Genomic DNA, 12617 nt, shown 5'->3' with positions numbered 1-12617 from the left:
ATTGTACCTATGTAACAGTTATTTTGGTTAACAAAATCACATCTTTAGCGAAAGTTTTCACATCGATTCATTTTCCAAAAAAACAAACAAAATCAATTTTACCTGTTTAAAAAACCTTTTGTATATTAGTGTAGCTTTTACAACGTTCATTAGAGATACTAACACAAATGATAAAATCATTTGCAGCTCGTGACATTAAGAGAAAGGCCCAAATGATATATTCATCAACATCAAAGAAATATTAAAAAAAATACAATAATTAAAAACACTAAATTTTCAATTCATATTTGTGGTTCATACTATACCACAAAAGTTTGTGTGTGCATGTATGTTTGTGACGCACTTATTTTATTTTAGACACATACATAAGTTAATGCATATATTTTGGGCCATGGAATTCAAGTTGCAGGGCAAAAGGTAATAGCATAGCTAGGGTTTGTGAAACAAGTGAAAGTGGTGCTGCTCTTATCATCATAAGCATAACTATAAGCATCAGGGCATTGGTTCTCAAAAATCATAGAACAGTTTGTGGGTGGACATTTTTCTTCAGTATTGTAATCTCCACGACAGCAATATTGATCTTGATTTAAAGCCAAACAAGCATTCTTACAAGCAATCACACTCCCATCAGAACCTACCACTTGAAGCTCTGAAGGACACACATCATTGATGTTTGCGGGACAACTAGAAGTTTTGCAGTCACCACTCCCACCTTGTGGTGTTAGAGACATGGGAACATTGAATCCATCTACATTGCTAATGTCTCCACAGGTTGGAAATGTCTTCATCACTTTAGAATATTGAAAGTGGCGGTTTCCTCATTTACCTTTAAAGTTAAGGTGTCATCCATCACATCAATCATAGCTCACCCTATTGCTAAGAATGGTCTCCTCAAGATAAAAGGAATGTCGCCGTCCTCTTCGATGTCTAGTACCACAAAATCCACTGGAAAAATGAACTTATCCACTTTGGCCAACACATTTTCCACCACTCCATATGGATATTTCATTAAGCCATACTCAAATTGTAACATCAGTTGTGTGTCTTTAACTCTTTCAATGTCTAAATTTTTGTATATGGAAAGGGGCATAAGACTCACACTAGCCCCAAGATCACACAAGGCCTTCCCAAAAGTTGTATTCCCAATAGCGCAATGGATAAAGAAGCTTCCAAGATCTTTGAGCTTAGGTGGCAACTTCTTCTGTAGGATAACACTACACTATTCGGTAAGCATCACTGTTTCACCGCTGATTTTTCTTTTCTTTGACAGAATCTCCTTCATGAACTTGGTGTATGTCGGCATCTCCTCTAGTGCTTTTGCAAAAGGAATGTTAATTTGCAATTTTTTAAAAACATCAAGAAACTAACTGATTTTTTTTCTTCACTTTCTTCCTTTTTTAAACTTTGAGGAAATGGAAGTTTTGCAGTCACCACTCCCACCTTGTGGTGTTACAGACATGGGAACATTGAATCCATCTACATTGCTAATGTCTCCATAGGTTGGAAATGTCTTCATCACTTTAGAATATTGAAAGTGGCGGTTTCCTCATTTACCTTTAAAGTTAAGGTGTCATCCATCACATCAATCATAGCTCACCCTATTGCTAAGAATGGTCTCCTCAAGATAAAAGGAATGTCGCCGTCCTCTTCGATGTCTAGTACCACAAAATCCACTGGAAAAATGAACTTATCCACTTTGACCAACACATTTTCCACCACTCCATATGGATATTTCATTAAGCCATACTCAAATTGTAACATCAGTTGTGTGTCTTTAACTCTTTCAATGTCTAAATTTTTGTATATGGAAAGGGGCATAAGACTCACACTAGCCCCAAGATCACACAAGGCCTTCCCAAAAGTTGTATTCCCAATAGCGCAAGGGATAAAGAAGCTTCCAAGATCTTTGAGCTTAGGTGACAACTTCTTCTGTAGGATAACACTACACTATTCGGTAAGCATCACTGTTTCACCGCTGATTTTTCTTTTCTTTAACAGAATCTCCTTCATGAACTTGGTGTATATCGGCATCTCCTCTAGTGCTTTTGCAAAAGGAATGTTAATTTGCAATTTTTTTAAAAACATCAAGAAACTAACTGATTTTTTTTCTTCACTTTCTTCCTTTTTTAAACTTTGAGGAAATGGAAGTTTTGCAGTCACCACTCCCACCTTGTGGTGTTAGAGACATGGGAACATTGAATCCATCTACATTGCTAATGTCTCCACAGGTTGGAAATGTCTTCATCACTTTAGAATATTGAAAGTGGCGGTTTCCTCATTTACCTTTAAAGTTAAGGTGTCATCCATCACATCAATCATAGCTCACCCTATTGCTAAGAATGGTCTCCTCAAGATAAAAGGAATGTCGCCGTCCTCTTCGATGTCTAGTACCACAAAATCCACTGGAAAAATGAACTTATCCACTTTGACCAACACATTTTCCACCACTCCATATGGATATTTCATTAAGCCATACTCAAATTGTAACATCAGTTGTGTGTCTTTAACTCTTTCAATGTCTAAATTTTTGTATATGGAAAGGGGCATAAGACTCACACTAGCCCCAAGATCACACAAGGCCTTCCCAAAAGTTGTATTCCCAATAGCGCAAGGGATAAAGAAGCTTCCAAGATCTTTGAGCTTAGGTGACAACTTCTTATGTAGGATAACACTACACTATTCGGTAAGCATCACTGTTTCACCGCTGATTTTTCTTTTCTTTAACAGAATCTCCTTCATGAACTTGGTGTATATCGGCATCTCCTCTAGTGCTTTTGCAAAAGGAATGTTAATTTGCAATTTTTTTAAAAACATCAAGAAACTAACTGATTTTTTTTCTTCACTTTCTTCCTTTTTTAAACTTTGAGGAAATGGAAGTTTTGCAGTCACCACTCCCACCTTGTGGTGTTACAGACATGGGAACATTGAATCCATCTACATTGCTAATGTCTCCATAGGTTGGAAATGTCTTCATCACTTTAGAATATTGAAAGTGGCGGTTTCCTCATTTACCTTTAAAGTTAAGGTGTCATCCATCACATCAATCATAGCTCACCTTATTGCTAAGAATGGTCTCCTCAAGATAAAAGGAATGTCGCCGTCCTCTTCGATGTCTAGTACCACAAAATCCACTGGAAAAATGAACTTACCCACTTTGACCAACACATTTTCCACCACTCCATATGGATATTTCATTAAGCCATACTCAAATTGTAACATCAGTTGTGTGTCTTTAACTCTTTCAATGTCTAAATTTTTGTATATGGAAAGGGGCATAAGACTCACACTAGCCCCAAGATCACACAAGGCCTTCCCAAAAGTTGTATTCCCAATAGCGCAAGGGATAAAGAAGCTTCCAAGATCTTTGAGCTTAGGTGACAACTTCTTCTGTAGGATAACACTACACTATTCGGTAAGCATCACTGTTTCACCGCTGATTTTTCTTTTCTTTGACAGAATCTCCTTCATGAACTTGGTGTATATCGGCATCTCCTCTAGTGCTTTTGCAAAAGGAATGTTAATTTGCAATTTTTTAAAAACATCAAGAAACTAACTGATTTTTTTTCTTCACTTTCTTCCTTTTTTAAACTTTGAGGAAATGGAAGTTGAATTTCGGGCTTTGGTAGTGTCTCCTTTTTCTGCACCACATGTTCTTCCTCCTTTTCAAGAGCGATGTGCTCCTCAACTGATGTTGGGGTGACCATTTCCTCCAAGTGGGTTGAAGCTGAAGTACTCCCACTCTTTTTGGCTTTAGGTGGTATTTATTCACTTACCTTGCCACTCCTCGTTGTCACAGAATTGACATTATTTCGTGGATTCGGAGCTGTGTCACTAGGAAAATTTCCAGGCGCTATTTGTGCTAGTTATTGAGCAAGTTGACCCAATTAGGTCTCTAGATTATTCATTGAGGCTGAGTGATTTTTCTGGATGGCTCTTGACTCTTCATAAAAAAACTTATGCTTGTTACTAACTTCTCTATAGCACTCTCCCAATAAGCTTTTTGAGGTGGAGCTTGATTTGCTTGAACTTCTTGTTGATCTTGATATCCACCCTGTTGATCTTTTCAAGAAAAATTTGGACAATTTCTCCAACCCGGATTATACGTACTATAGTAGGAATTGTTCTGTTTCCCATTATTACCCACAAAATTCACCTCTTCTGGTTCTTCTGTATCATCTTCATCCAATACTTCACAAGCTCCATTATTATGTGCTCCCTCACAATCAATATGTTTTAATAATTTGATAGGGGCCACTTGGGGTTGTATATTTAGAATTGTCATCACCTTCTTTATCTCAACGGCGATAACATCTTCTATTATTTTGAGAGCAATTTTCCTTGAGCCAACCCATCATCCATAACATTCAATTCTAGTGTACCACTTTTTGGCCCCCACCTCTATCATACAACATCATTTGTTCATTTGATGCAATGATCTCGATAGTTTTGCGTGTTTCTGATGCGATCTTGTAATTCAAAGAACCACCTGTTGTAGCATGCAACATAATTCTAGTGCTAGGCCTCAAATTATTACAGAATATTTAGATATGAGCAATGTCGTCATAAGCATGATTGAGGCATCCTGCTAGTAAACTCTTGAACCTTATGTAAGTGTCACAAAGAGATTCTCCTTCTTTCTATTTGTAACTGGAAATTTCTTGCCTTTTTCTAACGAACACAACTAGGGAAAAATATTGTTCCAAGAACTTATCTTCAAGGTTGTCCCATGTGGTGATGCTACATGAGGGTAAAGAATTAAGCCACTCCTTATCATCATCTTTCAATGATAATGAAAATAGTCTTAACCTCTGGTCTTCTTCAGAGTAACCATCCACCTTCATTGTTTCACATAGTTCAAAGAAGTTTGTGAGATGTCTATTGGTGTCTTCGTTATATTTACCAGAAAATGAATCATCCTTTAACTCTCGGTATAGAGCAGAACTTATTTCGAACTTGTTGACTGGAACCGGTTGGTTATCGATGGCCAACTGAGCACATTTTCTATCTCGACTCCCATACTCGCCGATGGTACATTCAGGTGGTGGTGGATTAGTCATATCCGAAATTATGAAGAAATCCCCCAAATCCTCTTCTTCCACTACTAATTGTCTTTCCTTTTGTCTCCTTTATCAAATCGCTTTTCGATTTGCTTCCGCAGTTTTTTCGATTTCTGGATCAAAAAGAAGTTCAGTTGAGGACCGATCTCACATACAAGGTTAGACAAATCTTGAGAAATGAAAAATTTCAACAAAAAAATAAAAATAAAAATAAAGACAAATTTTTTTGCAGAGTAAAAAATTTCAATTAAGTAAATAAATTATAACTCAATAGTGATATGACAATTCCCGACAACGGCGCCAAAAACTTGATTGCGTTTCAGCAAGAGTACTGAATCATTGCAAGTAATAATTAAAACAGTAGTATCGATTCGAACTCAAGGATTGCGTTTTACTATTGAATTATATTTGATTACTAAAATTGAACAAAAGGTTTTCAAATTAATTAAAATAATATCTGATACTAACAAGAGTAATAAAATTGAACTTTTATAGTATGAAAAATGTTAGGTATGGGTTTCACTTCGACTCCAAACTTGGTTTCTAATTTAATCCTAGTTACTAAATTCCCTTATTGAATTATTACTGAATTCTCGTTATTATTCTTGCCCTAGTGTCTTAGTGACATAACCTTTAATTCCAAAGTAACCCATAATTCCTTAGTAAATTGAAGATTAGAATTAAGTCTTACCTTATAGGAATTCTCTTATTAAACTACTACTTTTGCAACTAATTTAATTGGTTTCATGACTTGCATCTATCCCTAGACTACAATATCATGAATTTCTTATCTCAAACATTCGTAAAGTCCACTTTCATTTCAAAATACAAATCTTAGAACATTTTAAAGTTGATCAAGCAATAAATAGCATTAAGCACAAATATGACAAAAAAACAATTCAATAAACTCATTCATATAACTAGAAATTAAATCAGAAAGTTGTGTTCTGATGTGCGCCATGCGCTCCAAGCGCACTTCAAGCGCAATACGATAGATCCAATGGTGCAGAATTGCGCACCAGACACGCTTCAAGCGCACCACATCTTTTGTGTGGTGTTTAGTGCATGTTTCTCCTCTTTTGAGTCTGAATGTGGTTCCAGTGTCTTCATGAAAGTTGTATCTACAGATTGTAGCTTTAATTTGCACTTGGTTTGATTCTAATTGGACATCTACAACTCCATATATGGCTGAAATACCCCACATAGGTCATGATGATTTCTTACCAAAATTCAGCACTGCTCTAAAACAAAGAAACAACGTAAAACTATGGAAAAATCCCTACTTAATCAAGTAAATAATAACATTAACATTTTATCAACTAAGAGAAATAGAATCAACAAGATATATCAATTAACTCCTCAAATTAACTAATAATCACACATAGTTAAAACTAAAAACAGTAAAACAATATGTATATGATGAAGAGTCGTCAATAGCTTTTCCTTTTGTTTTGTTGTTTTGCTAACCGGGTTGTAATCGTGTTCTCTTTAGTGAAATTATTGCTTATTTACTTTTACTATTGTCTCTAGTTTCCTTAAAGTTTCTATTTAAATTTACTTATGCTAAATCTTATGTATGTTGTGTTACCTTTTAGTTGTCCCCTAATTATATAAGCTAAGTCTGCATATTAAAGGCAAGAGTTATGTTAATAACTATCCATTCCAAAGTAGCCTATATCACAAGTATGTCAGAGATGTACTAATGGAGCAAGATATAAAAGAGTGAACAAAATACTGCAAAAACAAGTGCAGTAGAGAGTACATCGCAATATAGGTTCTATCCTCTGATGATTAGACGAAGGCAAAAGAAACTAAGATTTCACGTCATCTTGATAGCATAAATCTGGTGATACGCGCCTTTGTTGTCGCAAGCTTCAATTGAATCTAGGATGTGAGCAATGTAGTACCTTAGTTGCCTCTGGAAACATAAAGTAAATATTGTAGTTAAATTGGCTATAATGAAGTCAACATGAATTATGTTCCTCTACCTCTGATACACAAGCATGACAAGAACGATCTACCTCTACCTTTGATAAACGTTATAAGAAATAATATGCCTCTGCTTCTGATACACAAGTGTGACAAGAAATAATCTACCTCTACCTTTGATAATCACATCAAGCATTTTATTGATGACTCTGAACTTTTATGTTTCATTTGAAAAATTCAACGCTCCGAAAAATGTCAATGCGCAAAGAAGACAAAGCAACTCCACATCTTCTGATGAACTTTCTAAATCTGCTACGTGTTTGAAAGTCTTTAATGTTTGACTTGATCATAGTATCCTTTGATTCCCTATCCTCAATACCAAGATACACGAAATATTCACGAAGATATATGTATATTAATTAAAGATCAATTTTCCTTAATTAGTGATTGAAGATCTCCAACATTTACATTATCAGCAAACATTTATTCTCTGTATTTAAGAAGAACTCACTCAGTCCTTTATGGTGTGCAAGCGTGTGTGTGCGAGAGAGAGAGAGAGATATAATAGAAAAGGCTATGTGTTAAAAGTAGAAAATATGAAAAAACCAAGAACATATCAAACCAGTAAAATCAATCAATGTGTATTCACACACTTGTATTGATATAGGATTCAATCTATAACATCATCTCAATGAGAGTTAGAATCCTAACAACAAACTTTGTGTCAAATCATACACATACTAGTATTGATGTAAATATGTTCGATCGTTGCAATAATCTCTCATCATTAAAAAGGTAACTGAAAAGGTACTATAAACCTCATGAAGTTCAAAAACAGGATGCCAATATGTTGAATAAAAGTTATGGGATGTCAGCCTGGAGAGACTAGAGAAAACTACTCAAAGCCTAAAGAAGCAAAGTAAAGAACATTTGTATGACTATTAATGGAAATAGTGAATTAAGCCCTCAATTGTACTGAGGAAGAATATCTCCGTAAGGGGAGGAATAGATGTAGCAGTCCATCATCTCATAGGCAAAATTATTAGTGGATACAACATAATTTTTAGTGCAAAATAATGGAAATATTATAGTGTATTTTAACAATGAGTCTAACCAATTAGGGAGAAGCTTTCTAAAACTTTTATGATATGAATGTATGATCACATGTGCAGGTAATCCTTTAGAAGAAATGACAAGTAATGCAATTCCTAAATCAACATCTCTCTCGAACATTGAGTGGCAACAAGTCAACGATCCTCATCAGAACAAGATGATGCACTTGAAATTATTATGAAACAAGATTATCCTAAAAAATCATGTACTACATAGCGTGCCACCTTGGAAATCCTTTGGCTATAAGGTCTGAAGCCTTCCTTCTGTAGATTCAAGGACAAGGATTTTTCCTCAGGTATATTATGTTTTTGACTCATCATCTGATGGGAAATCAAAGCACTAGAATAGGTGACTGCATTTGGTGAATCAAAAAGAAGATCAAAACCAAGACAACTCTACCTTTGGTTAGAAGAGCATCTGATAGAAAAGTCCAACCAACTCATGTAAGACATGTGAAAGAACAATTGTGAAATTACTCTTATCTGCCTTCATCACATACCTTGTACTTTACTTCATTATTTTACATGCACATGTTTTTCCTTCCTTTAAGAATAATAGAAGGTTGGAGTTGCCTGCAACTGCAAATTTAGAATTCTAGCAGAAACGATGAAGTTGAAGTAGCAATGTGAATTTGCAAGGAAGGGGGGTTTGAATTAAAAATGTACCGTTCTAAAAATTTATGTTAAAAACTTAAGAAAATAACTCAAGATTGATCTTGGTTGTGAAAATAGAAAAAGAAGAACGTTCTTCTTTTTAACCAGAAAACCAAGAATGTTTTTGGTTAGTTAAACTCAACAATTTAACTTATCTATTTAACTTGATAATCAAACAGACTGAAAGTAAATAGATAAGGGAAGAAATACCATACAAGGATATATCCTAGTTCACCCAACTTGGGCTACGTCCAATCCTCACAACTGCGAGATTTTCACTAAGTGCTAAAATAGAGAACAATCTTGGTTTTACACACCTTGTTTCAGATCAACCTTGATATGTTACAAAAACAAATCCTTTCCATCCAGAAAAGAGTTCAATCAAATCACCTATCAATCTTTAGATAGGATTTTACAGTTCACCTTTTAATCATAAAAGGATTTCCTACAAGCTTACTCAAAACTATACTTCACACTATATCCTTGAGTTTACAATGATATGATTTAAAGTGTTTTGTCAGAATCTGAGAAGGCTCAACACTTCTTTGAGTACTGATTCTTTGATAGAGAAACACGTGAGAATGATTCTAGGAATCAAATGGGAAAATCAGAATTGATTCAATGCATGTGAGTGAGAGAAATTCAAGTATGATTGAAATGAGTAATTAATTGCTTAGTACTTGACGCTATGATTTTCCGTTGAGTTTGGTCTTCCTTTTATAGGCTTTAGGAAGGTTAGTGACAACCAAAAGAGCAGTTGGAAAGTGTTTTGCTGTAATGTGTCAGATTTTGACCAAAAACCAGACTTTTGGACATTGAATGTTACTGTTTTGAACATTATGTGTTTATGCTTCTGTGTTAATAATGTCTGATCTGTAGCTTCTCATTCTTGACTGTGATTATCCTTAGTTTACCCACACAAATGTCTAAGAGTTGTGCTTAATTGATTCAGATTAAGACTGCCTTTTGAATCGTGCAAAACAGACTAGAGAATGATTTAATAAGATTGGAGAATAATGGTTAGTAAACTAGAGAATGTTTGTATCATTCGGGACTGATGTCATCATACTTGGAGAATGATGTTGATCATTATAGAGATAGTTGTTAATCCTTCTAGAGAAAGATGTTTGCTGCTGAAGATCATGTGGAACATGTTGGAGAATGTTTATCAATCTGGAGATTGATGTTACACTACTAAAGAATGATCATTTGAAACTTTTGCTTTGAGTTGTGCCTTTGATCCTTTTGAGTGATCCTTTTGAGTGATCCTTTTGCCCAAATGAGAGATGTACATTCCTAGTATATGAACTGGAAATCCATTCGTGATTTGCAAGAGCTTTCCTTGCATTAAAAACTGATTTGATCTTGCTTGTTAGTTCTTGATGCTTAACTTTTGCCTTTGTTAATCTTTTGGAGTAGATCTTTCTGGTATGATCTTTGTGTACCTATTTCTGGTACCTTCGTAATAGGGACTGGTTTATCAACAAACCAGAAATGTTCTTGTCTATCGCAAGCCGTCAACTTTGGAGATTAATCTTATTTTTTATTCTTGATGCATTGCTTTGCTTTTGTTGATCATTTTCTCTTTGAATATGTTCAAAATTATCTTGAGTATATAATTATGTTCCTTTTAGTAAATATTGTGGATTTGCAATGTAGATTGATGTACTTTCATTGCCTAGATAAGTCTTAAACTAAAGAAGACTTTATTCTTTGTAAACCATAATGTTCTTGGATTAATGTTGTCAAAACTAAAACGTCATTGGATTTAAAGCTGTGAAAAGTAGAACGTTCTCCGTTTTTCCAGACTTCAATTTTAATAATTAGAACATTCTTCGTTTTTCAAACTATTGTCCAAAATGATTAGAATGTTGTAAAAAAATTTCTTTGTTCTTGATAGTCAAGCTGGAGAATGATGTTAACATGCTCGAGAATGATCTTGATCATGTTAACATGCTAGAGAATGATCATTCTTGAACTTGGAGGATAATCTTGTTTGATTCATTATATTTTATACCTTTTCTACTTTGTATTTTGAATTGATTCTTTGTTGAGATGGATCCTTTATAATCCTTGAAGATTCCTGATTATATGATTTTGAAATCCAGAAGTAATGATTGTGAAATATAGGAACAATTTCTTCTTCAACAGAGGAGATCATTTGTTCTTGAAATGTCAGAACTGTGGAAAACGTTCTATGTTTTCCAGACTTCTGTCAAGAACGTTCTGCGTTCTGTCTTTGTATTTTTGCTTCATTTTAAAATGATATTGCTTCTGATTTATGGCATAGTGTGATCATTGATTGTTGTATTTGATCATCTTCTTAATGAAAATGCTATCTTAAAGATGTAATAATCATTCTTTTGAATGATTGATATATGATACATTTCTTTTGAGATTACTTCGTTATTGAGTGGATACTTGTGCACTTTGATGAAGTGAATGGCTTCTTGCTTGTTCACTTATATAATTCATGTTCCTTAAACAAAAATCAATTGCAATCATTAGTAAACCACCAATTATAAAACTTAATCTTTTATTTCATAAGGTTTGTTATCATTAAAACATACATCAAAAAGGTTTTTTGCCTTAACAATCTCCCTCTTATTGATGATGACAAGCATTTTGAATAAATCATAAGTTTTATGGATGGATATAAATAAAATGCAAGAATGTTAATAAATATGTAATTAAACTCCCCTTAAACACATGCAAGATTAATTCTTGTCGTTCTAATTAAACTTCCCCTAAACATATGCAAGAGGTTAATTCTTAAGATTCTTCATTAATTAATTTCATCCTATATCCATCATATATTTCTCTCCCCCTTTTGGCATCTATCAAAAAGATTGGGGAATAAAAATGAAGTACATTGGTAGGGAGCAATAGTATGAATATCTTACTCATAGTAATCATGTTGTTGATAAATGCATTCATATATCAAACAAGTCAAGTTTGCATTTAGCATCAAAGAACATAACATGTATGATGATCAATAATCATTTTAGTCAATAATTCAATCAAGATATGGATAATGATAACAAAAATTATATGACATAATTATATCCAAACATATGCAAACATTTTAATACACTTGAAAAAACTTTCAATGAATATATATTTCTCATTTAAAAAAATGAGTTGACTTCAATTTTAAGAAAAATAATGTTTTCTAAAAACACCGTCTGAATACTATGAAATTAATATTCTTTAATATTTTCAAATTTTCAAAACACAAGTAAGATGTCTCTTTTCTCTTTGTCCTCTTTCACAAGAGATATTTTAATTTGAACATGATAATGAACGTATACATGGAAGCAATATAAGATGAATGTGATATCATGTCCAATATAATTTCTCTCTTTACAAAATATTTTTAAGCTAATAATGTTTTTGTTGTTAAAAAACTAACTTTTTAAATGGATCAAAAATATATCAAGAGATTTGCTCACATAAAAAATATTTTTTCACAATGTTTTTTGAAAACACGCAAATGAACAACAATAAGGCACATGTTCAAGGTTACTTTCATTAGTAAGTGTTTATGAGACTTTTTGATTTTCTATTTCTATCAATTATGCATAAAAGATATTTAAACTCTTCAGATAAATTTTCACAAAAAGAAATAAGCAACAAATAAGACTCATTGAAAAGACATATTTTAATATGCCTCAAAATGCTAAAGTATAAATTTTTGACTTCATGCCATAATTTTTTTTTTTTGAGTTTTAAAGCAACAAGACACACATATCATTTTCATGAAGATCAAACATATGGATATATATTTAAACCATGTTGAAGAAGGATAGAAATTAGGCATATGCATGTACAAGTAATGACAAAGAGTTATGTGATCAATTTAAAC

General features: G+C 33.5%; 1 pseudogene; it reads right to left on the bottom strand.

Moving 5' to 3' along the window:
• Positions 1-106: 106 nt before the first annotated feature.
• On the bottom strand, positions 107-788 carry LOC101499823 (thaumatin-like protein 1; annotated as a pseudogene).
• Positions 789-12617: the final 11829 nt, after the last annotated feature.

Source organism: Cicer arietinum, chromosome 1, assembly GCF_000331145.2.
Source record: "Cicer arietinum cultivar CDC Frontier isolate Library 1 chromosome 1, Cicar.CDCFrontier_v2.0, whole genome shotgun sequence".
In the NCBI taxonomy this organism is placed as follows: domain Eukaryota; kingdom Viridiplantae; phylum Streptophyta; class Magnoliopsida; order Fabales; family Fabaceae; genus Cicer; species Cicer arietinum.
This window is presented reverse-complemented; position numbering and strand designations above follow the sequence as displayed.